Source organism: Coregonus clupeaformis, chromosome 18 (genome assembly GCF_020615455.1).
Source record: "Coregonus clupeaformis isolate EN_2021a chromosome 18, ASM2061545v1, whole genome shotgun sequence".
NCBI classification, from domain to species: Eukaryota; Metazoa; Chordata; class Actinopteri; order Salmoniformes; family Salmonidae; genus Coregonus; species Coregonus clupeaformis.
The window spans coordinates 25165290-25192774 of NC_059209.1; the positions used below are offsets into that span (position 1 = coordinate 25165290).

General features: G+C 42.6%; 1 pseudogene; it reads right to left on the bottom strand.

The window, feature by feature from the left end:
• The window catches only part of LOC121557333, a 61271-nt pseudogene extending 45056 nt beyond the window's left edge, over nt 1–16215 (bottom strand).
• Nucleotides 16216–27485: the final 11270 nt, after the last annotated feature.

Here is a 27485-nt window from a genome sequence, read left to right on the forward strand (position 1 = left end):
TTCCTCCATTTCCGCTCGGCTGCCCGGAGCCCTGTTCTGTGAGCTCGCAATGAGTCGTCAAGCCACGGAGCAGGAGGGGAGGACCGAGCCGGCCGGGAGAATAGGGGACATAGAGAGTCAAAGGATGCAGAAAGGGAGGAGAGGAGGGTTGAGGAGGCAGAATCAGGATATTGGAGGGAGAAGGATTGAGCAGAGGGAAGAGATGATAGGATGGAAGAGGAGAGAGTAGCGGGAGAGAGAAAGCGAAGGTTGCGACGGCGCATTACCATCTGATTAGGGGCAGAGTGAGTAGTGTTGGAGGAGAGCGAAAGAGAAAAGGATACAAAGTAGTGGTCGGAGACATGGAGGGGAGTTGCAGTGAGATTAGCAGAAGAACAGCATATAGTAAAGATGAGGTCAAGCGTATTGCCTGCCTTGTGAGTAGGGGGGGACGGTGAGAGGGTGAGGTCAAAAGAGGAGAGGAGTGGAAAGAAGGAGGCAGAGAGAAATGAGTCAAAGGTAGACGTAGGGAGGTTGAAGTCACCCAGAACTGTGAGGGGTGAGCCATCCTCAGGAAAGGAACTTATCAAGGCGTCAAGCTCATTGATGAACTCTCCAAGGGAATCTGGAGGGCGATAAATGACAAGGATGTTAAGCTTGAATGGGCTAGTGACTGTGACAGCATGGAATTCAAATGAGGAGATAGACAGATGGGTCAGGGGAAAAAGAGAGAATGTCCACTTGGGAGAGATGAGGATTCCTGTGCCACCACCCCGCTGACCAGATGCTCTCGGGGTATGCGAGAACACATGGTCTCCCACAGTACAGGCTGGTTGGGTATTTCCCTATTGTGCATGTAGCTACACAGCTACATGCACAATACCCATCAATCCAATGCAAAACAGTTGCTAATTACCGTAATAACACTTCCTCATGCCAATACAATGCATCTCCAATCGCGGAAAGCAAACAATAATGTACAATGCACTACCACGACTAATCGGTACAATGCAGCTTGGACGCAGCTACCTGCGTATGATAACAGAGAAATTAGTATTCCATAGCAATTAGTTGTTTATGGCAACACTATAGCTACATCGTTACTCAACCATTGGTCAAGGTCTGCCCACCCTCATCAATGTAATGAAATGCACCTCTTCTACCATATAAAACAACATTAAAAACAATCTGATTATATTATAAACCCAACAGTTCCAATCCAATCACATCACAGAAATCAAGCAGTAGACTTGGCAGCAACTCCAATAAAGAAAATCACATCTATGCCTATTTCTGACATTTGCCACGCATTTCCAAAAGCTAGCAAATAACAAAATAATACAAGCCCAGCCAGGCTGCCTGTTCTTACCCAGATTCAAAAGAGTTGTAGGCGCCTTGATGCTGTGTTGAACCTCCTCAGCAGTCTCTCATACCACTCCCCACGGAATTTGCTTGTAAGATCCCTCTCAAATGCCAGTTGAATCAGCTGCGCTTTCCTCCTGTGCAACATGCTCCATCTGTGCTCACTGAATACGTTTTTCAATGTTGAAAAATAGTTCTCGCAAGTTGCCGTGGATGCTCCAAATGTTAATCCCAGCTTCAATGCCATTATCACAGTAGGCATTGCTGTTAGAGGCCCGGAGTATCTATCTAAAATGCTCTGCATAGTCCATTTTTCTTCTCCAGATCGGGCAATTTCAGTCTGTAGAAACTGGCGTGCGACAGTAAACTCAACTTCCCCAAAGTCTCCTGAGATTAAGTCCAGCAGTGGTTTCACCTTTTCCACATCCATAAATGTTTCATTCTTTGGGTGCAAGGCACACAGGGCCTCAACAAGTTGTCTGTTTCGTTCGTTAAATCTTGCTGACATTTCTCCCAGTACAGCATCCAGAATGCTGAAAAGTATTTTGCACTCCCTCTCATTATCCTCTTCTTGCTGGCCCATTGTTGTTTCGACCACATATTCTTTCAGATTACTACTCACTACTCTTTGCTGTTTGCTTGGAGCAGGGGTGTCCGTGTGCTTGTATTTCTCCAATAACTCAAACTCACTGTCACGTTGCAGTTTTTTCATGCAATTGTGGGCACTGCGGACGACTCAGATGCCAGTGTACAGATCAGTTGCTTCAGCCTGAAGTAACTTGTTAGGGGGGGGTTCGAGCAGGCTGAGGACTTTATGGACCATGAAGGCAATGAATCTGAAGCTCGGCTCGGAAACAGCTTTCAATAGGCCCACAGCCTCAAGTCGCACCTCTGTACCTTAGGTGCCGGTACTCTTGATTTCTCTGAGCAGGTGGATGATGCTGTCCAGAGATTTTATAATGACACTCGTGGCTAGATGACCAGTCCATCGCTGCTCAAGCAGCCGTTTCAGTTTCTCTCCCGTATATTGTGCAGCCACAGTTGGTTTCCTGAGAAACTTGTAAAGGGAATTACACACATAAAAAAAGTCATCCAATGCACCCTCAGAGGACATAGCGTGCACTATGACTAAATGCAGCTGGTGGTTAAAGCAATGCACATAAGGCACTTCCCGATTCAGCTTGTCCTGCACTACCCTTTGCATGCCCCCTTGTTTACCAGACATCATACTGGCCCCATTATAACATTGACTAAGAATCTTCTCGGTACTAAGGCCAAGATTTGTTAGCTCTGAAAGGACCAAGTTAGTCAGCGATAAAGCATCACATTCTTTACTCATTGCCATTGACAGTAGCCGCTCACAAACACGATTGTTTTCGCCCACATAATGGAGTACAATTGAAATGTTCTCGCACCCCGTTAGGTCTTTAGTCCCATCCACTTTAAATGTGTACCATGAATCACCTACTTCCTTTACAATTTCTTCTGTGACTACCTCACTCATGAGCCCAATTATTTCGTTCTGGATGGCATGAGATGTGTATGTGGCATTGCGGGGAATTGTGCTTAAGGCACTAGCAAGTTCCTTGTCTTTCCTGAGCTTATAATCTAACATCGCCAGAAATAGTCCACCGCGCACCTCCCCTCTTGCATCCATCGCATCCAAAGTTCCCCTAAGAGGAAGCTCATTGACAGCAAGAAATTCCACAATGTTCACAATCGATGACAAATACATATGATTTATTGCAAGCTGTGCAGAATTCACAAGTGTTGAAATCTCCGCTCCCTGTGCATTCCTTTCTTGTCTTTCTGTCCAAAGTACCATGCATTTCAAATGTTATTTGCTTGATACGTGCCTCCCCAGTCCCTTGTTGCTATCAATGGCATGTCGCTAGTTATTATATCCAGTTTGGGTGAATGCCTTATCGGCGTTAGCATGGAGCCAATGTTACATTTTCGACAAGGATAGCAGAAAGCTGCATTTGCCTTGCAGGAATATTCCAGCCACTCTCTGCCTTTGAACCACACGCTACAAAATGCACGTTTTCTCCCACAGTACAGGCTGGTTGGGTATTTCCCTAGACAAACCTGCGTTGGCTCCTCATCACCGAGGTCGTCAGGCACTAACGGAGGTGTCGGTGCTTGTAATATCCTGGCGGTGCTGCTGCTAGGTTCGGTCTTGGCGGCTGCAGGCCCCTCCGCGGGTTGGTTACCTCTTATGTCACCAGGCAGCAAGACGGTTGCGCAGGTGCCTTTGCTGCTGGGCTCGGCGGCCTTGTCCTCGGTGATTAGCGTAGTCTAAGCGGCCTTGGCCTCTGTGGCAGGCTTCTCCCCCTCCCCTACCCTTTGATCCGATGCTGCGGTTGTGCCCTGGTGAAGCCACATTCTAATATCCATCATGCTATCAGCTACCTACCTAACTGTTAACATTAGCTCAATTCCATCCAGCTGCGCGGTGAAACATATTTTTTTCGTACTACATAACTTTGAAAGTAAACCTAAACAGTCAAATTGACCCCACCTTTCTACAGTGAAGGCCAATCAAAATTTGTTTTTTTTCAACTGGTAAAACGTGTATGATGTATATATGATGCGTGCAAGGGAGTTGCATGAATGAAGCATACACAACAAATGGGTTGGGCATGACGGAGGGGGCAGATTGTGGGACAGAATAGGGATACAAAACTGAGGGGGCACAATATTCAAACTAAGGGGGCATTGCACCCTCGTGGCGCCGGGCCTGATTTGCTGGAAGACACACAAAATGAAATAGAACGTATTGCATATTGTATCTCTATGGAGAAAAATGTCTCCAACTACACAATAAAAACTCAAAAGGGATTATGTGTTATAGTAGAACAACATAAAGAGCTATGAAAACAGAGTATGTTGAGATTAATCTCAATACTGACTAGTGCCACAAGGTGGCATTCTGTGTCAAGGATACAGACAAGTATTTTGTTTCAGGGTTGTTGGGTGTGTGAGGATAGACAAGATCATATTTTGAGATGAGAATGAATAAATAAGTACAAAAATATAACTATTTCAAGATAAAGCTACATTTCATAGCTTCAGCTAATGAGTCCATAGGAATATTTTTATCTTTCCCCCTTGCTTGGACCTCTCTTTGGGTCGATGGATAAGCATGGGTTGGGCCATATCTTTTATGGTGATGCCGTAGTTTTTGCTGTTCATTTTACAGGAAAAAAGGTATAATAAACACATAGGAAATGCACTTGAACAACACACACTTCTCTGTTCAAAAACATAGTATAGTTGCCTGCTTGACATTGAATGAATGGCCGACTTCAGACCAGGCCTTACCTGTAATACTTGACGAAGGTGGTCGTGGAGCCGTCGGCCATGGTGAAGCAGTCTTTGGGGGACTTGCCCCACTCAATGTCATCTATGCAGTAGGTGCGGTTGTTGTAGCGGGTGATGACAATGCTGCCGATCAGCGCTTTGGTGCACTCATCCCGGAAGCTTTCCTTGCTTTGCTGGTAGATCATGTTCGTGGGAGGCAGAGGGGTCAAAAGGACCAAGGTTACCACTCACGGCCCTGCAAGTCAGCCCATTTGTTTCCCAGCAAATGGTCCTTTAGTGACCAAGACTAAACATAAACCCTCAGTCTCACAAGTCCCTGAGGTAGTTTTGAAGTGGTTGAGGCATACACCGTATCCAAATATCTATGAGCAGGCTGATGCACTTTCTGTGAGAGCTTGCTGATGTGTGTTGAAATATATATATGGGTGTATCAGTGAAAATGCTATTTGTAAATATCATTATGGCAAAAAAAGGCCTGTTTAAATTGGTATGAACTACAGTAGACAGTGCACCATGTGGATATACACACCATGTGTATATACACTGAGTATATCAAACATTAGGAACACCTTCCTGATATTGACTAGCACCCCACAGTTGTGTCAAGTTGGCTGGATGTCCTTTGGGTCGTGGACCATTCTTGATAGACATGGAAAACTGTTGAGCGTGAAAAACCCAGCAGCATTGCAGTTCTTGACACAAACCGGTGCGCCTGGCACGTACTACCATACCACGTTCAAAGGCACTTAAATCTTTTGTCTTACCGATTTACCCTCTGAATTGGACAAGTACACAATCCATGTCTCAAGGCTTAAAAATCCTTCTTTAACCTGTCCCCCTTCATCTACACTGATTGAAGTGGATTTAACAGGTGACATCAATAAGGGATCATAGCTTTCACCTGGATTCACCTGGTCAGTTTATGTCATGGAAAGAGCAGGTTTCATTAATGTTTTGTACACTCAGTGTACACCTTAAAATATCTAGCAAGAGAACGGATTTATCATGCATATTTTAGAGTATCACACAAGTTAGTCAGTGACGTAATGTAACCATTCTTCTAAGTGGTTAGGGTGATACAGGTGCACTGAAATGAACTCACATGCAGTCAAGGATGGACTCGTTTCACAGCACTTTGTGGGACACATCCACCTGGAGGTACAGGCCTCCGTCAGTGTGCTTTATGCACGTTGAGTAACCTGGCCACACCTGCAGCCTAGAATATGAAGATGGAAACCAAGGGGCTTGAGTCAGCTGCTATTAGCATTGAGATTTCAGTTGGAGTATAATTTCTCAGTTTGAGGACAAATCTAATTACAGTTGAAGTCGGAAGTTTACATACACCTTAGCCAAATACATTTAAACTCAGTTTCACAATTCCTGACATTTAATCCTAGTAAAAATTCCCTGTCTTAGGTCAGTTAGGATTACCACTTTATTTTAAGAATGTGAAATGTCAGAATAATTGTAGAGAGAATTATTATATTATATTATATTACACATTCCCAGTGGGTCAGACGTTTACATACACTCAATTAGTATTTGGTAGCATTGCCTTTAAATTGTTTAACTTGGGTCAAATGTTTCGGGTAGCCTTCCACAAGCTTCCCACAATAAGTTGGGTGAATTTGGCCCATTCCTCCTGACAGAGCTTGTGTAACTGAGTCAGGTTTGAAGGCCTCCTTGCTCGCAAACGCTTTTTCAGTTCTGTCCACAAATGTTCTATAGGATTGAGGTCAGGGCTTTGTGATGGCCATTCCAATACCTTGACTTTGTTGTCCTTAAGCCATTTTGCCACAACATGGGAGTATGCTTGGGGTCATTGTCCATTTGGAAGACCCATTTGCGACCAAGCTTTAACTTCCTGACTGATGTCTTGAGATGTTGCTTCAATATATCCACATCATTTTCCTTCCTCATGATGCCATTTATTTTGTGAAGTGCACCAGTCCTTCCTGCAGCAAAGCACCCCCACAGCATGATGCTGCCACCCCCGTGCTTCACGGTTGGGATGGTGTTCTTCGGTTGGCAAGCCTCGCCCCTTTTCCTCCAAACATAACGATGGTCATTATGGCCAAACAGTTCTATTTTTGTTTCATCAGACCAGAGGACATTTCTCCAAAAAGCACGATCTTTGTCCCCATGTGCAGTTGCAAACCGTAGTCTGGCTTTTTTATGGCGGTTTTGGAGCAGTGGCTTCTTCCTTGCTGAGCGGCCTTTCAGGTTATGTCGATATAGGACTCGTTTTACTGTGGATATAGATACTTTTGTACCTGTTTCCTCCAGCATCTTCACAAGGTCCTTTGCTGTTGTTCTGGGATTGATTTGCACTTTCCACACCAAAATACGTTCATCTCTCGGAGACAGAACGCATCTCCTTCCTAAGCGGTATGACGGCTGCGTGGTCCCATGGTGTTTATACTTGCGTACTATTGTTTGTACAGATGAACGTGGTACCTTCAGGCATTTGGAAATTGCTCCCAAGGATGAACCAGACTTGTGGAGGTCTACAATGATTTTTATGAGGTCTTGGCTGATTTCTAATGATTTTCCCATGATGTCAAGCAAATAGTCACTCAGTTTGAAGGTAGACCTTGAAATACATCCACAGGAACACCTCCAATTGACTCAAATGATGTCAATTAGCCTATCAGAAGCTTCTAAAGCCATGACATCATTTTCTGAATTTTCCAAGCTGTTTAAAGGCACAGTCAACTTAGTGTATGTAAACTTCTGACCCACTGGAATTGTGATACAGTGAATTATAAGTAAAATAATCTGTCTGTAACCAATTGTTGGAAAAATTACTTGTGTCATGCACAAAGTAGATGTCCTAAGCGACTTGCCAAAACTATAGTTTGTTAACAAGACATTTGTGGAGTGGTGGAAAACCAGTTTTAATGACTCCAACCTAAGTGTATGTAAACTTCCGACTTTAACTGTACTCACCGATGTTTCCCAAGTATGACTGCGCTTTTTGGATCGTAATGATTCCGCCCCACAAGCTTCAGTCCCAGGATGCTCATTAACCTTGACAACATACAGGGAGAGAACAATAATGTCTTGTCGCACCATTCAGTGAAAAGGCTTTTTAGGATTTAGGGGGAAATGGACCGTTTTAAAAGAAGTCTGGACTTGTGTGTAAAACAGCTGAGGCATCTCAAGAAAGCAAATGTCTTTGCTTGAAGCTATCAAGCGAGGACAATAGATGACTCCACGTAGAGAACAAAGGGGAGGTTAGCTAAATATTGACAGCATGGCTGCACTTAGGTCTGGTTTCCCCCCAGAGAACTTCTCTCATAGGTAGACCACAGGCCTTTAAAAAAAACTACAAAAACAAGTCAAGGTCAATTAGTGGTGGACAATTAGCGGCTCATATTGCAGCACTGGGGTGTATTTTTATTAGAGACCAAATGGAAAACAACATACTGAAAACAGGAAGGGACTACCTGAACTTGTCCAATAAGATCCATTGTTTTACGTTGTAAAATGTTTTGCTATGGTATGCCCTAATGAAGGCTGCATTTTGCCCTTATGAATAAGGCCCTGTTACCTCCTCAGCACCACGTTGTAAAAGGGGATGCACAGGTCAGAATGGGGTGGCAGGACCTCAGAATGGGGTGTCATCTGAACCTTGATGTCAACCTCCTCCGTAAGCAGCTGTTCCCATTGAGTGTATTTCCAAGTATAAGCCAATTATTTGCACATAATTAATACACATCTATACTCAAGACATACAGTAGGCCAGACTTCAGAGGCATCATTGAAAAGTAACCTACCTCTTCCATCTTCACATGGAGGTAGAGAATTGAGCCGTCAAAAGCAACAACCTCTCCCGTGGTGGGGCGATGGTCCTTTATCATGCCAAATCGCATTCCCATTGACTCCACGTTGGGACTGAAAAGTGGGACAAATTGAATAATAAGTTAAATTTAGATGTGCTGGCGCTACTGAAATGTTTCTATGGAATGAGGTGCTCATCTGAGTGAAGTCATAACTCATGTAGTCCCAAAAAACATTTTCAAATACTCCTCAACAGAGCAAATGTTATTTCTACAGCAGATATTTTTCACAGGAATGTTGCTTTTGAATGTAACTATTTTTTCCTAATACATGTACTTATGTGAAAGTGACATGCTACTGATAGACTGCCTCATTCCTGCAGCCAATGGTGATGTGGTTTGAGCCTATGGGCAGTTTTGTTCCTTTGGTACCAATCTTTTGCAATGGTTCACTGCAAAGGGAGAGAAAATAACCTTTCAATGACTAGGTCTAACAGTCATAGTCATAAAACACACAATTCATAATATAATGAGCTCCAAAAGTATTGGCACAGTGACACATTTGTTGTTGTCTTGGCTCTGTACTCCAGCACTTTGGATTTGAGGGTATTTTCATCCAAATTGGGTGAACCGTTTAGACATTACAGCACTTTTTGTACATAGTGCCACCATTTTAGGGGACCAAAAGTATTGGGACAAATTCACTTCTGTGTATTATAGTAAAAAGTAAAGTATTTGGTCTCATATTCATAGCACGCAATAACTACATCAAGCTTGTGACTCTACAAATTTGTTGGATGCATTTGCTGTTTGTTTTGGTTGTGTTTCAGATTATTTTGTGCCCAATAGAAATTAATGGTAAATAATCTATTGTGTCATTTTGGAGACACTTACATTGTAAATAAGAATATAATATGTTTCTAAGCACTTCTACATTAATGTGGATGCTACCATGATTACGGATAATCCTGAATAAATTGTGAATAATGATGAGTGAGAAAGTTAGACGCATAAATATCATAACCCCCCAAAATGCTAACCTCCACTGTTGTTGTAATGGTGCGAGGTTAGCATGTTTTGGGGATCTGATATTTGTGAGTCTCTATTGTGTGGCGCACATAAGGTGATGAAGTTACACTTGTATGCAATTCATTACTAAATGTTTGCCATCAGATATCTTATAATGGCTTTCTGCCAGAAGTCAAAGAGCTCTGGATGAGTTATCTGTACAGCTGCCATTTTTCCCCTATTCTTCCTACTAGCATTTTTTTTCTCTTCCGTTCTTCTCCCCTCTGCTCCTGTACACATGCTGCTCTTCCTTCAGAAAAGCATGCATCACAATTTCTCTCATTCACGTTTGCTTGTAAATGTCCACTCACCAAAAATGACATTCGGTAGCTACTAGCTATGCTTGTATAACTGTATGAGCTGGATTTGCCTGTCTTTGCAATTAGTTTGTTTTCGCTCGTTAGCGTTTAGCTATTAATTTTTTTGCTATTAGTTTGTGCGAATTGTTGACTAATCAATTTGGCTATTTAACACTAGAACCGCCTGGCCTTTCAGCATATACAGTGCATTCCGAAAGTATTGAGACCTGTTGACTTTTTCCATATTTTGTTACGTTACAGCCTTATTCTAAAATTGATTAAATAGATTTTTTCCCTCATCAATCTACATACAATACCCCATAATGACAAAGCGAAAACTGTTTTATTTCTTTAGCAAAATTATAAAAAATGAAAAACAGTAATACCTTATTCAGATCCTTTACTATGAGACTCGAAATTGAGCTCAGGTGCATCCTGTTTCCATTGATCATCCTTGAAATGTTTCTACAACTTCATTGGTCCACCTGTGGTAAATTCAATTGATTGGACATGATTTGGAAAGGCACACACATGTCTATATTAGGTCCCACAGTTGACAGTGCATGTCAGAGCAAACCCCAAGCCATGAGGTCGAAGGAATTGTCCGTAAAGCTCAGAGACAGGATTGTGTCGTGGCACAGATCTGAGGAAGGGTACCAAAAAAGTTATGCCACATTGAAGGTCCACAAGAACATACTGTAAATGTGACTAGTTGTTGAAAACACTGGAGATCAAGAAAAAGAAGGTAAAGAGCAAGCCCTGCGTGCATATTATGAGTGCCAAACAGGTGCTGTATAGATTACAATATAATTTTTCTGACCTTTTGGAACAATGTAAACAACACTAAATAAAGTATACGCCTACCAGAGAGTCTGTTGTAACGTTTTTTTGTCAGGCCTTTATTACAACAGTCGCATTCATTCGTGAATGTAATTTCTGAAATGGAATGGTTTATTTGTTGTTTAAGCTAATTATTCAAGGCTCCCTTTATTTTATTTAAAACTAAAATGCTTGATTGCATTTCAAATCATGAATGACTCATATGCTGTGTGATGACATGAACGAATGAATGATTGATACAGTAGCCTATTGAAAGTTAAGCCTAAGTATGTTACGGTATTAAGACTAAAAAGGATGTGCTCTTAGGCCTACAGCTCGATGGTGGTTATACAAGGCTGCTATACTAAGCCTACTACTGATAATTACATTACTTATAATAATAATAACAACAACAACAACCACAATAAGAAGGAGATCAATAAAAAGGAGCGTTATTATTAAATATAATTTTTCAGACAATTTGGAACAGTGTAAACACAAAATAAATTATAAATAATACCAGAGAGGCTGTTAACGAACAAAGGTGTAAAGCCTTTATCACAGCAAAGCAAAGATATTAAAAGTGCCATATTTGTTTACTTCATATGTCATTGTGTGAGGCTTGGTGCTCTTGGAAACAGTAAGCTATTAAACAAACACTCAAACAGGCAACAGAAGCAGGATCTGTCTTATTTCTGTAGATATATTGATGATGTATAAAGCCAGGCACATTTAACCGTTAGGCTATTGATTAAGTTTGTGTTTCCTCTCTCCTTAATTTTCTTAGACAATAAGGCAGGGGCTGTTTTCTCATCTCCTCATTCTGCTGCTGTTCTCAACACCATTACGCTATTATGCACATAGCAACATGGTCTAGGAAAAGGCAGCAATTCAACAGCGCACTGATGTGTTTCAGAACCGTGTACAGCGGTTCCGCTATCCAACAAGGGAGAAAGTGCATTTTTAATAAAATAATATTATTTTTATTAGTGTTGCACCATTGTTCTTATGTAATATAACCATATACAATTTCAGTAGCACGTTTTAGACTGACGGACTGTGCCATCCCCACGGCCTCCACAATGGACCAGTCGACTCAGACAGACCTCCACAATGGACCAGTCCACTCAGACAGGCCTCCACAATGGACAAGTCCACTCAGACAGGCCTCCACAATGGACCAGTCCACTCAGACAGGCGCGAATCAGACAGGTGTCTTGTACACCATATTTGTTGTACTGCTCGACTAAAGAAATCTCAGTCGACCAATAGCCTATCGACTAAACAATCGACCAGTCGAATAAATGGGGTCAGCCCTAGGTGTTTGTTAACATGACAGCGCATTTTTTATTTGATTCGGCGCCATTTAGGTTAGGTTAATTGATCGGAGAATCCTGCATGATGTAAAAAGTGTCTGTCACATTACATTGTCATACATTTTATCTCCAGCCTGTAGGCTACAGAAAAGGCCACATACTCTTTCTACCATATCCTAGATCTGCTACATTATTTGCATGTGCATTCGGAAAGTATTCAGACCATGACTTTTCCACATTTTGTTATGTTACAGCATTATTCTAAAATTGATTAAATTGTTTTTTCAATCTACACATAATACCCAAATAATGACAAAGCAAAAATAGGTTTTTAGAAATTTCTAGAAATGTATAAAAAACAAAGAAATGAAATATCACATTTACATAAGTATTCAGACCCTTTGTTCAAGCACCTTTGGCAGCGATTACAGCTTCATGTCTTCTTGGGTATGACATTACAAGCTTGGCACACCTGTACACACAATGGATAATTAATAAATAATGAGATGGGCATATAATGAGAAGGATAAGGATATGTGAGCGGATTTCCTGTATATGCACAGCATAAATTATGCATTCTAGAAGCAAAGGACCTTAGTAGCATGGTGGAACTGGCCTGCTTTTGCCCCAGGCTAAGCAGCAGGTTTTGAGCTTATCACCTCATTCTCCTTCCTACCTGCTGCCTCTGCCCATCATGTCCTCAGGGAACCCATCTCCCCCCAGGCCGGCGACTGCCACTGCGCCAGTAGGGCCTGTCTGTGGTTTGAGCTCTGCTCCAAAATCTCCAACAGCACCCCTTTCTGCACCAAAAAGAACACCAGAGAAAAACACCAGGGGATTCAGTTAATTCATCCCTCTTCTCCTTCATGGGGCCTCATTTGGTGCGTAAGGAAATCAAGCAAGCGTACCAGTTCCCTAAATCTTTTAAAGCTCAAATTACTATTTGACTCTGTTAAATTTTTAGGGGAGTGCTCAGTACTTAGATGCTAAGTGGGATAAGGCAAATCTATTTATTGCATACAAAAGATGGCTTAACTTTAGTGCATCAATATTTAACAGATTTCTAATATCCGACTTTTTTCCAAAGTAAAGGCCAACCATTATTCTTAACCCTAGTCATTTTAACTAGTGCTGAGCGATTAGTGCCTTTTTGGAGTTCGGTTCGGTATTGATTATTCAAAAATAATCAACGTTTTCAATTTCGGTTTTGATTATTTTGGTTGAATGCTCTAACACAGAATAAAACAATTAATAAAACTCCCATGATGGTGGTGACTGCCCATTACTGCTTATCACTTACTAACCATCATTTATTCACATTCCTTTACTAAAATATTTCAGTTGTGTATATTACATTGGTTTTATTTGATGACAACTCCCTACTACATCGCACAGTTCAGGCTGGATCTGATTTCTCTAGAGAAATTGTGCAATGTGCGCATTGAGCTCGCAGAAAAAAACTGAACGAAATGGAATTCAAATAATTGAACTGATGTAGATCAGAAAATTAACCAACATTGTGATTAATCACTCAGCACTAATTTGAACTCAAACTCAGAGATGGAGTGGAAAACGTGATCTTCCCAGTTAGTTTGATCCAGTATGCCTTCATCTCTAGGCTGTCTCCCAAATGGCACCCTATTCCCTATGTAGTGCACTACTTTTGGGCTCTGGTCAGAAGTAGTGCACTACATTGGGAATGGGGTGCCATTTGGAATATAAACCTAGTCTTTCATAAACTCATTATTACTCACACACTGGCAGAGCACCCCTGCGCCAGGAGGTCTTTGAGGGTTCCATTCCCCTGCCTCTGAACATGGACACCAGAGACAACCCCTGGCCTTGGGTGGTATTTGAACAATTTCGAGCGGGCGGCAGGTATCCTAGAGTGTTGGGCCAGTAACCAAAAGGTTGCTGGTTCGAATCCCCGAGCGGACTTGGTGAAAAAGCTGTCGTTATTGCTCCTGTAAGTCGCTCTGGATAAGAGCGTCTGCTAGATGTAAGTATGTCATCTGCCCTTGATTGAGCTTGTATTGAGTGCAATGGAACTAATTCAATAGTCCCATAAGCGCAAACCACATTGAACCCTAGTCTGAGTTGAAGTTAGAAGAAAGACTTTACAAATCTGAAGTAACACAACACAAACTTGCTTGATTACTACTTCTTCTTCTGCCTGCAGACTTGGTATCTCTTCAGGCCAGTCTTGTGTGACAGGTTGACCTGGAGGGGCACCCCTCTTGCCACCCCTAACGTCGGCTCAGCTGTCGAGAGAAGCAGCCCTCTTGTGCGGCCAAGCCCACCATCTTCTGATGTGGGCATGAGTATCCCCCTGGCGAAGCCAATGGAGGGCTCGCTCGCTGGGAAGGGCACTCCTCTCCTTTACTGCATTAGCATTGTATCACCAGGGTTGGTGAAACCCCTGGCTCATCCTAAGCCCGCAGACCCATCTGCTGCAAACAGCAGACCTCTGGCTCTTCCTGTTGCTGGCTCATCTGACAGAAGTCCTTTCTCCTGCTGCTGCAGCCAAGGCATGTGGGAGGCCTGAGAACCGAGTCTTGTTTGGATCCATTCCGACTAGCTTCTCTCACATACAATGACTGTCAGCTGCAAATGAAAAGGCAAAGGGAAATATGGAAACTCGCTAAACCATGTGAATGCTCCAGATGTTAATATGCATGTAATTTGTATTTTCTCATAATGAAAGACCTACTTTACTAGTATCAAAGCAGGTATGGAAAATGTATTATGACGGGGCAAAAGACAGCAGGTGACTTGCTGAGTGTGCTCAACGCAGAGGGCGCACCACTTGAGTTCACTCAGCAAGGCTCAGCCGCCAAGCCAATTCATGTCAGGGTAGAAGTTGCAATATTGACGCTCGAGAAAGCAACTGGTTGCGGCCAGTCGGGGATAGCTAGCCGGCTAACTAGTTGCATGTGTTTTTTCTCCCTAACATTCATTAGACTAGTAACGTAAACTACTCAGACATTTTATACCAACATCAAAGGTTAACTCAATATTGCAATAGCAATTTCTAATGTTTAACAAAAGCTAATGAATGCTAACAGGTGCATCATTAGCTAGCAGCAAGCGTGACTGCTTTTTCTTGCAAGAACATGCACCGGTGGAAAACGGGAGCCGAGAGATAATCATATTTCAGCATGCTTTGCTATTTCGTTGCGTGTGAAATATGGAGTGAAATATGATTCGTTACAATTCAGAATGCCAAACCTTATTTTCATCAACTTTTGCTGTGTTTACAGGCGTTTGGAGGACTTGCATCTCAAAATGTGTACCAACCTTTTTGCCACTTGACAACTGTACTACAGTCTGTAGCCAAAATTACCAGAATGTCTGGACACACCCTGGTAAATTGAACAAATTTGTCAAAAGTGCATTGGCTCACGAAAGCTGTCAATCTGGGAGAAAAAAATATTCAATATTCAATAAAATATTGTAACATTTTATGACAACATACATTTTCACAAGTGATGGTGTAAAAATGTTAGCAATCTATTTTATAATATCTGACATGATGTAGTAGAAGATGCTATGGTCAATTCTAAACATGTTCATTGTTGATACCGTAGGAAGACAGCTGTTTTGCATGCATCAATATTTATCATCAGTCGGACCTAGCATTGCATTTTACATGGAAGGTTATACTGTAGCAAGTAAACAACGTTTATATTTATTTCTCTTAATGATTTTACCCTGAATAAGCTCACCATGGGAACCTGTCAAGAAAAATCATTTTGTCTTGTGACTTGTCATCACTACAGTGCATGCTGCTGGATGATAACAGGAATGCATATCACCAAAACCAGCCCCACATACTGTATCACCTGAGTGGGAGATGGAAAGTGGGCCTGTTGTTTGGATTACATTTTGATTTATAGCTGTACACAAGAGACTGAGAGATTTGTTTGATGTGTCGATACAATTGAACATCGTGCAGGCAGTTGACATTTTATGTTTACTCACACACATATTTTTGGCTGCTGCAAAGTCACCCTGCCGTTTTCCTTTCAGGCCAGCTGCATCCCAGCTGGTCCAGGCCATGGCATCAATGTGGTGGTGAGTAGTCCTAGGGATAGACCTACAGTAGTAACCCCACTAACAACAAACGTTCCTGCGACTTTAGAGAACGTTTCCTTAAGAGTCTCATTAGGTTATTACCTAACGTTTTTATAGAAATGTTCCAGTGACCCTCAAGGACTGTTTCTAAGTAAGAGACCATTCCTTTAATGTCAAACAGAACTTACCCATGTTGTCCGAATATTCAATATGAATGTTCTACAGACGTTCTATGGGAACGTTGCAAGAATATTCCTGTGTCCAGTTTTCTGAGGGTTTGGAGAATATTCCATCAACGTCCCACCAAACATACACAGAACATGGTTGCTGTGTTCTAAGAATATAAGATATTAATGTTCTAGACACATTTCATGGGAACGTGGCAAGAACATTCAAGTGTCCAGCTTTCTGACGGTTAGGAGAATATTCCATCAACTTCATGCCAAACATACGGTTGCCATGTTCTCTGAATTTAAAATATTAACATACTAGACACGTTTCATGGGAACGTTGCAGGAACATTTCTGTGTATCCCCCACATCACGCCTTCTTACTGTTGCCAAGCCCATCAAGACCCTGATTGGTGAACCACTGAGCCATTCACAGCTCTTTGTCTGTTGGCACGGTGACAGACTTTTTTTGACTTACATGATTACATTGTGCATGTTAATTTATACATTGATTATTATCAGTGGCGATTTTAGTATGTCAATCTTGGTGGGGCAAACTCATTATAATTTTTTTATGCATGCCAGCAAAGCCACTACACTACACAACACTAAACAATACATTAATTGCACTAATATTCGATGATGACATTTCTTTAAAACAGGCTATATGCTACAGGTGCACCACCAAGTCAGAACAGTAGGCTAAGTTATTAGGGGAAAGGGACCAAATTATTAGGGTGAGGCACATGGGCTACTAACAGTTTACTACACAACATACACTAAGTATTACTTTCTTAGCATATACATATCTCCCTGGCATCTTACAACATTTATGCAGAAGCATACAGTGAGGGGGAAAAAGTATTTGATCCCCTGCTGATTTTGTACGTTTGCCTACTAACAAAGAAATGATCAGTCTACAATTTTAATGGCAGGTTTATTTGAACAGTGAGAGACAGAATAAAAACAAAAGAATCCAGAAAAACGCATGTCAAAAATGTTATAAATTGATTTGCATTTTAATGAGGGAAATACGTATTTGACCCCCTCTCAATCAGAAAGATTTCTGGCTCCCAGGTGTCTTTTTATACAGGTAACGAGCTGAGATTAGGAGCACACTCTTAAAGGAGTGCTCCTAATCTCAGCTTGTTACCTGTATAAAAGACACCTGTCCACAGAAGCAATCAATCAATCAGATTCCAAACTCTCCACCATGGCCAAGACCAAAGAGCTCTCCAAGGATGTCAGGGACAAGATTGTAGACCTACACAAGGCTGGAATGGGCTACAAGACCATCGCCAAGCAGCTTGGTGAGAAGGTGACAACAGTTGGTGCGATTATTCGCAAATGGAAGAAACACAAAATAACTGTCCATCTCCCTCGGCCTGGGGCTCCATGCAAGATCTCACCTTGTGGAGTTGCAATGATCATGAGAACGGTGAGGAATCAGCCCAGAACTACACGGGAGGATCTTGTCAATGATCTCAAGGCAGCTGGGACCATAGTCACCAAGAAAACAATTGGTAACACACCATGCCGTGAAGGACTGAAATCCTGCAGTGCCCGCAAGGTCCCCCTGCTCAAGAAAGCACATATACAGTGGTGAAAAAAAGTATTTAGTCAGCCACCAATTGTGCAAGTTCTCCCACTTAAAAAGATGAGAGAGGCCTGTAATTTTCATCATAGGTACACGTCAACTATGACAGACAAATTGAGAAGAAAAAAATCCAGAAAATCACATTGTAGGATTTTCTATGAATTTATTTGCAAATTATGGTATTAATGGCACCTGTTTGAACTTGTTATCAGTATAAAAGACACCTGTCCACAACCCTAAACAGTCACACTCCAAACTCCACTATGGCCAAGACCAAAGAGCTGTCAAAGGACACCAGAAACAAAATTGTAGACCTGCACCAGGCTGGGAAGACTGAATCTGCAATAGGTAAGCATATTGGTTTGAAGAAATCAACTGTGGGAGCAATTATTAGGAAATGGAAGACATACAAGACCACTGATAATCTCCCTCGATCTGGGGCTCCACGCAAGATCTCACCCCGTGGGGTCAAAATGATCACAAGAACGGTGCGCAAAAATCCCAGAACCACACGGGGGGACCTAGTGAATGACCTGCAGAGAGCTGGGACCAAAGTAACAAAGCCTACCATCAGTAACACACTACGCCGCCAGGGACTCAAATCCTGCAGTGCAAGACGTGTCCCCCTGCTTAAGCCAGTACATGTCCAGGCCCGTCTGAAGTGCTAGAGTGCATTTGGATGATCCAGAAGAGGATTGGGAGAATGTCATATACAGTGGGGAAAAAAAGTATTTAGTCAGCCACCAATTGTGCATGTTCTCCCACTTAAAAAGATGAGAGAGGCCTGTAATTTTCATCATAGGTACACGTCAACTATGACAGACAAATTGAGGGAAAAAAATCCAGAAAATCACATTGTAGGATTTTTAATGAATTTATTTGCAAATTATGGTGGAAAATAAGTATTTGGTCAACAACAAAAGTTTCTCAATACTTTGTTATATACCCTTTGTTGGCAATGACACAGGTCAAACGTTTTCTGTAAGTCTTCACAAGGTTTTCACACACTGTTGCTGGTATTTTGGCCCATTCCTCCATGCAGATCTCCTCTAGAGCAGTGATGTTTTGGGGCTGTCGCTGGGCAACACGGACTTTCAACTCCCTCCAAAGATTTTCTATGGGGTTGAGATCTGGAGACTGGCTAGGCCATTCCAGGACCTTGAAATGCTTCTTACGAAGCCACTCCTTCGTTGCCCGGGCGGTGTGTTTGGGATCATTGTCATACTGAAAGACCCAGCCACGTTTCATCTTCAATGCCCTTGCTGATGGAAGGAGGTTTTCACTAAAAATCTCACGATACATGGCCCCATTCATTCTTTCCTTTACACGGATCAGTCGTCCTGGTCCCTTTGCAGAAAAACAGCCCCAAAGCATGATGTTTCCACCCCCATGCTTCACAGTAGGTATGGTGTTCTTTGGATGCAACTCAGCATTCTTTGTCCTCCAAACACGACGAGGTTGAGTTTTTACCAAAAAAGTTCTATTTTGGTTTCATCTGACCATATGACATTCTCCCAATCCTCTCCTGGATCATCCAAATGCACTCTAGCATGGGCCTGGACATGTACTGGCTTAAGCAGGGGGACACGTCTGGCACTGCAGGATTTAAGTCCCTGGCGGCGTAGTGTGTTACTGATGGTAGGCTTTGTTACTTTGGTCCCAGCTCTCTGCAGGTCATTCACTAGGTCCCCCCGTGTGGTTCTGGGATTTTTGCTCACCGGTCTTGTGATCATTTTGACCCCACGGGGTGAGATCTTGCGTGGAGCCCCAGATCGTGGGAGATTATCAGTGGTCTTCTATGCCTTCCATTTCCTAATAATTGCTCCCACAGTTGATTTCTTCAAACCAAGCTGCTTACCTATTGCAGATTCAGTCTTCCCAGCCTGGTGCAGGTCTACAATTTTGTTTCTGGTGTCCTTTGTCAGCTCTTTGGTCTTGGCCATAGTGGAGTTTGGAGTGTGACCGTTTGAGGTTGTGGACAGGTGTCTTTTATACTGATAACAAGTTCAAACAGGTGCCATTAATACAGGTAACGAGTGGAGGACAGAGGAGCCTCTTAAAGAAGAAGTTACAGGTCTGTGAGAGCCAGAAATCTTGCTTGTTTGTAGGTGACCAAATACTTATTTTCCACCATAATTTGCAAATAAATTCATTAAAAATCCTACAATGTGATTTTCTGGAATTTATTTCCTCAATTTGTCTGTCATAGTTGACGTGTACCTATGATGAAAATTACAGGCCTCTCTCATCTTTTTAAGTGGGAGAACTTGCACAATTGGTGACTGACTAAATACTTTTTTTCCCCACTGTAGTCAGATGAAACTCAACTCGTCGTGTTTGGAGGACAAAGAATGCTGAGTTGCATCCAAAGAACACCATACCTACTGTGATGCATGGGGGTGGAAACATCATGCTTTGGGGCTGTTTTTCTGCAAAGGGACCAGGATGACTGATCCGTGTAAAGGAAAGAATGAATGGGGCCATGTATCGTGAGATTTTGAGTGAAAACCTCCTTCCATCAGCAAGGGCATTGAAGATGAAACGTGGCTGGGTCTTTCAGCATGACAATGATCCCAAAAACACCGCCCGGGCAACGAAGGAGTGGCTTCGTAAGAAGCATTTCAAGGTCCTGGAGTGGCCTAGCCAGTCTCCAGATCTCAACCCCATAGAAAATCTTTGGAGGGAGTTGAAAGTCCGTGTTGCCCAGCGACAGCCCCAAAACATCACTGCTCTAGAGGAGATCTGCATGGAGGAATGGGCCAAAATACCAGCAACAGTGTGTGAAAACCTTGTGAAGACTTACAGAAAACGTTTGACCTGTGTCATTGCCAACAAAGGGTATATAACAAAGTATTGAGAAACTTTTTTTATTGACCAAATACTTATTTTCCACCATAATTTGCAAATAAATTCATTAAAAATTCCTACAATGTAATTTTCTGGAGAAAAAAATCTCATTTTGTCTGTCATAGTTGACGTGTACCTATGATGACAATTACAGGCCTCTCTCATCTTTTTAAGTGGGAGAACTTGCACAATTGGTGGCTGACTAAATACTTTTTTCCCCCACTGTACAGGCCCGTCTGAAGTTTGCCAATGAACATCTGAATGATTCAGAGGAGAACTGGGTGAAAGTGTTGTGGTCAAAATCGAGCTCTTTGGCATCAACTCAACTCGCCATGTTTGGAGGAGGATGAATGCTGCCTATGACCCCAAGAACACCATCCCCACTGTCACACATGGAGGTGGAAACATTATGCTTTGGGGGTGTTTTTCTGCTAAGGGGACAGGACAACTTCACCGCATCAAAGGGACGATGGACGGGGCCATGTACCGTCAAATCTTGGGTGAGAACCTCCTTCCCTCAGCCAGGGCATTGAAAATGGGTCGTGAATGGGTATTCCAGCATGACAATGACCCAAAACACGCGGCCAAGGCAACAAAGGAGTGGCTCAAGAAGATGCACATTAAGGTCCTGGAGTGGCCTAGCCAGTCTCCAGACCTTAATCCCATAGAAAATCTGTGGAAGGAGCTAAAGGTTCGAGTTGCCAAACGTCAGGCTCGAAACCTTAATGACTTGGAGAAGATCTGCAAAGAGGAGTGGGACAAAATCCCTCCTGAGATGTGTGCAAACCTGTTGGCCAAGTACAATGAACGTCTGACCTCTGTGATTGCCAACAAGGGTTTTGCCACCAAGTACTAAGTAATGTTTTGCAGAGGGGTCAAATACTTATTTCCCTAATTAAAATGCAAATCAATTTATAAAATGTATGACATTTTTTTGTTTTTATTCTATCTCTCACTGTTCAAATAAACCTACCATTAAAATTATAGACTGATCATGTCTTTGTCAGTGGGCAAACGTACAAAATCAGCAGGGGATCAAATACTTTTTTCCCTCACTGTACAATACATTTTTGGACTCACCTTCTTGTGCTGTGCTCACTTGAACAGGAAGGTGGCGCGGGGGTCCTTCTTGTACTTTGGCATTCTCTGGATTTATCGTGCTTTCAAGACAACTGGGAACTCTGAAAAAAACAAGGTTGAATCATGACGTTAGTGTTCTTCAGGTCGGAGCTCTAGAAAGAGGCCCGAGTTCCCGACATGGAATTCTGAGTTGGATGACCGTTCAAAACGTATTTTCCCAGTCAGAGCTCGTTTTTCGAGTTCCCAGTTGTCTTGAACTCACTGAAGTCTGTGATTTCCCAGTTCCGAGTTTCTAGCTGTTTTGAACGTGGCAGAAGTCATGCTGGATTGACAGCATGGCCAATGTATTCAACCTTTTCTGTCCCATGGTGTTGCATGTGAATGTTTATCCAGCTTGGAAAAGAGACCCTTAAACCTAGACTTGGACCACACACCCTCTCCACTTAAAAGCAGGCTAGTGAATGCTTTGCAACGCTTGTAGTTAGCCACTGATACCTTCCAAACCACTCATTGTTGAATTTGCGATTTCCAACTTGTTGTGTAATGTTTATGTCCAATGGCCGATGAGCACCGATACGTTTTATCTATAATTTCTTCTCATATGGCAAGGTTTGAAAAGGATTTGCCAGTAGGTTGTCGACTTGATTCATGATGATGACTGCTTGTCTACCTTGCTAGCTAAGATTTTGAAAGTATGATGTTGACATGATCAGTCCAATCAAAGCTACGGTAGATATAAGGTGATTTGACGTCATATCTGTGGCCAATGACCTTGAGCCTTCTTGGATGGGCACTTCTAATGTAAATCTATGGCAGCACCCAAGGGGCTTACATTTTCGAGCTCTCCCCATAGATTTTGCGATGACGTAGTGTCCCCATGAGTGACAGAACACTGAGCCAATCACAGCACAACTAGAGAACATTACCAACCCCTATGCTCCGTATTTTCCACTGGCTGCCCCACCACCACAGAAAGCACTGAGCTAGGCTGAAACAGCTGCATTTTGGAGCTGCCTTAAGAAGCAATAAAGAGACCATGTTTGTATGAGGCGTTATGAACTCAATTATTATTTATATTTTTTACATTGTTTGCAAAATGATATGTGACACGTATTAATGCCAAAATAACATGCAAAACAAGTGGGGCTCAAAACAGGTGGGGCTCTGTCCACACCTGGGATTTGAACTCACAACCTCTTGGTTCACTGCATTCCGATCTTCCTGCTAAGAGTGTCATTGGTGCTGCTGGCCTGTGTTCGAGAGCCGCTAGAGGAGTCACACTACTCTCACATTCTTAGTAATATATGTTATGTCATTATTTATCAACAGTTACAACACCCCTAATTTATCTAATTCAAATTAGTTTCTCATTGAAAGATGGGAATCTGTAGGATTACCCCTTGAGGCCATATTTTGACCACAGCTGGGAAGTACCATCCTCTCCACCTCCAGCATTGACTATTCTAAATTCTGCATGTGATTGACATTATAGGGGAAGGTTGTCATTGACATGTGTTATTTGCATGATTTAGGAAAACAGCTGACTTCCTGCATTTCAACACATTTTGCCATGGGTCATAGAGAAAAATGTGCAGTTTTATAAGGCTTTTAACAAATGTATTTTCATGTGCACTACATCATCACACACAGGATTTTATCTGCAACAAGTCAATCAGATGGAAACGCATCTCTGGTGGGAAAATGTGCATATTGTTTTTATGTGGATTTTAGACTATTCCCATGAAAACCTGTCGCCAATTGGATGAAAACCTAGCTATAGTCCTCGTTATGTCAACTGGTTTATTGGACATTAGTCCAGTTAATTACTACCTTCCAAGAGATGAGGCTGTCACACAGCTGCCAACCGCTGAATATAACTTTTATAATTACTCTGATTATTGGCATTTGTAATCATCATAATCTTGTGATTATTTCACGTCCCAGAACCGAGTCCTCGACCAGATAATGTCAGGGGATTAAGGTCACGGTAACAAATAATCCTCAATTTACCACCAACAAAACGAGATAAACAATGTTTATCTTCATCTCGCCTAGAATAAGCCTGCATTATCACAAACTGTCCCATAGAACATACTACACTACATGACCAAAAGTATGTGGACACCTGCTCGTCAAACATCTAATTCCAAAATCATGGACAATTTATATGGAGATGGTCCCCCTTTTCTGCTATAACAGCCTCCACTCTTCTGGGAAGGCTTTCTACTAGATGTTGGAACATTGCTGCGGGGACCTGCTTCCATTCAGCCACAAGAGCATTAGTGAGGTCGGGCACTGATATTGGGTGATTAGGCCTGGCTCGCAGTCTGCGTTCAAATTCATCCCAAAGGTGTTAGATGGGGTTGAGGTCAGGGCTCTGTGCAGGCCTGTCATGTTCTTCCACACCGATCTCAACAAACCCTTTCTGTATGGACCTCACTTTGTGCACACCGATCTCTACAAACCCTTTCTGTATGGACCTCGCTTTGTGCACGAGGGCATTGTCATGCTGAAACAGGAAAGGGCCTTTTCCAAACTGCTGCCACAAAGTTGGAAGCACAGAATCGTCTAGAATGTCATTGTATGCAGTAGTGTTAAGATTTCCCTTCTCTGGAATTAAGGGGCCTAGCCCGAACCACGAAAAACAGCCCCAGACCATTATTCCTCCTCCACCAAACTTTACAGTTGGCACTATGCATTGGGGCAGGTAGCGTTCTCCTGGCGTCTGCCAAAACCCAGATTCGTCCATTGGACTGCCAGATGGTGAAGCGTGATTCATCACTCCAGAGAACGCGTTTCTATTGCTCCAGAGTCCAATGGCGGCGAGCATTACACCACTCCAGCCGACGCTTGGCATTGCGATCTTAGGCTTGTGTGTGGTTGCTCGGCCATGGAAACCCATTTCATGAAGCTCCCGACAAACAGTTATTGTGCTAACGTTGCTTCCAGAAGCAGTTTGGAACTCAGTAGTGAGTGTTGCAATCGAGGACAGACGATTTTTATGCACTATGCGCTTCAGCACTCGGCGGCCCCGTTCTGTGAGCTTGTGTGGCCTACCACTTTGTGACTGAGCCATTGTTGCTCCTAGACGTTTCCACTTCAAAATAACAGCACTTACAGTTGACCGTGACAGCTCTAGCACAGCAGAAATTTGACGAACTGACTTGTTGGAAAGGTGGCATCCTATGGCGGTGCCACATTGAAAGTCACTGAGCTCTTCAGTAAGGTCATTCTACTGCCAATGTTTGTCTATGGAGATTGCATGGCTGTGTGCTCGATTTTTATACACCTGTCAGCAACGGGTGTGGCTTAAATAGCCGAATCCACTAATTAGAAGAGGTGTCCACATACTTTTGTATTTATAGTGTATCTGCTGTTAAAAGAGAAGACAGCAGAGAATGGAGCTCTGTATTTGATTGGCCAGGACGATTATACCTATTTTTACACTGTCAGTCGCAGTAGTTTGGGCTTGGGCAGACTGACTCCTATACCCATTTTTCCCAATTTAGTCACATTGGATAACAAAATAATTCACTCTATTCTACTATCACAAAGGCAAAGTTTTAGGGAATTGATTCCTTCCCTGGAGCCACAGATAGAACAGGGATTGCTGGGCTGACTGGTTGCCCGTAAAGAGGGGAAAGGATGTGCTAGACTTGTAAATCTCATACAGGGTTAGTTTTTTACATTTCCTTTTAACTTGTTTTGCAGTCTGACTATCTCACAAAGCCGAAGTGACCCCAATCAGCAGCTACTATCTACAGTTAGTTTGAGTTGTTAGTTTGAGTTGTTCCTCCAGTCTGCCAGAGCAGCTGTTATCCCAATTAATCACCTCTGCTTCTCCCCTCCTCTCCATTACATGAGGCTGATTGAGGTGCTGACTGGCTGCTGACAGGTTGTTTTGCATAAGCTCTCTGTGCTCGGATCCTCCAGGTTTTCCTGGATAACAATGTGTACCACTGCCTCCTTAGCGTCCATTCCAGTGATAATGTGCCTCATTGTAAGTGGGGCAATTTCAATGACAGTAGGGCTGGCCAAGCACTGGCGTCACTGGACATTGGCGGTAATCTAATGCAACAATCATCATTACCGGCGTGCCCATCAGTGAGTAATGACAAGCGAAGCCCTGGGCAGCGCTGGCGATCACATCTGGGGTAGAGACAGACAGCTCAGGCAGTGGTGGTATGTGGGAAGGAGCTGGCCTTCCCAAGGCCCAGAGGGGTTAACAGACCACAGCTATTCCCTGGATGATAATGTGAGCAGCCTAGGAAGTGCTCTATCCCTTATTTACATTTACATTTTAGTCATTTAGCAGACGCTCTTATCCAGAGTGACTTACAGTTAGTGAGTGCATACATTTTTAATACTGGCCCCCTGTGGGAATCGAACCCACAACCCTGAGCTACACGGGACTACCTTATGTCCTATCCATGCTGTCTGTCTCCCCCAGCATTTTTCCAATGTTGAAAATAATGTGTTTTCAACTCCAGTGGTTTTGACTGAATGTTCCTCCTCCGTTTATTTATAGACAGTTACCCTCTGCCAGGCCCAGAGGTGGCATGGAAGGCACCAGAAGGACTGTTTCCTATCTGATCTGCAAGGTCACAGTCCACAGAGCATCTGCATGGGAAAATCAGGTACTTTCCCATGTATTGAATAGGAAGCAAGATAGCTTGTATTTATTGTGCACATGTCAACCATTTGTTTTGTTTATTATTATTCAGGTAACCATGTACTTGACACTTCAAAACCAACACAACAAAAAGTATTACACATATTTGTTTTTTTGTAGCGTCCCTGTAATCAATCATACTATGACCAAACTCTGCCAAGAGATTCGGGTGTTTATGGCACAGGCAGTAATGCACTTGCTCTATTTCTCCATGGACTGCTGGTTCAGGCCCCACCAATGATTACCCTTTATTTACTATACCAAGCAAAACAGTATGTCCAAAACATCTGGATAAAATGTTGATTACAAAGAACAGAAAGTAGTCATTGTAAATGGTTTATGTTAAATAATGTGAAATTAAGAATTGAATTTTGGGCATTTATAGTCCATAAATCTAAATTGAGGATAGTATTAGGCTAATACGGCAATGTCCTCAATTTGAACCAGTATACTATACTGTCTGTCCTCAATTTAGATGTCCGATTATGTAAATATGGTAAATGTGAAGAATGATCCGTTTCCTTCATTGTTTAAATCCTGTTGTCGTCGTCCCTCCCTACATAATCGCTTTATAGCTTTTAGTACATGAGAAATCCCCTTTTTCATACGATTCAATTAACTTGCGTCGTAGCCTATGTTTGTGAACTCATTTTCTGGTTTGAGCGTTCGCAGGCGGAACTAAACAACTCCGGAGTAAAATCACATCTGTCGGCGAAGCGAAACAAACCACACTGGGAAACAAGCGCGTCTTGAAAACAACTTTCAAAAATAGCTTAACATTTTAAGTGATTTGTGACGTTTTAGTGCTTTTTCAGGGAAGATTTCTCTGAAGATAACTCGGTGCTGTCCATAGAATGCAATATTGTTTTTCGCCTCTTATTCTTGGAGAGGTGCGAATCACTATTTTGGGCAGGTGAAACGCTCTGACTGTGCCTGGCCTTGAGGAGTGGGCTTATGTTTCTCAGTACTGGCTGTCTTTTTATATAAGCAAATAAGAAAATAGCTACTGGATCCAAGACCAGAGACATACTGATCAAGTATGCGCTTAACTGGAGTAGCCTACACTGGCGAGGTGTCCCTTGGATCACCGCTGGGA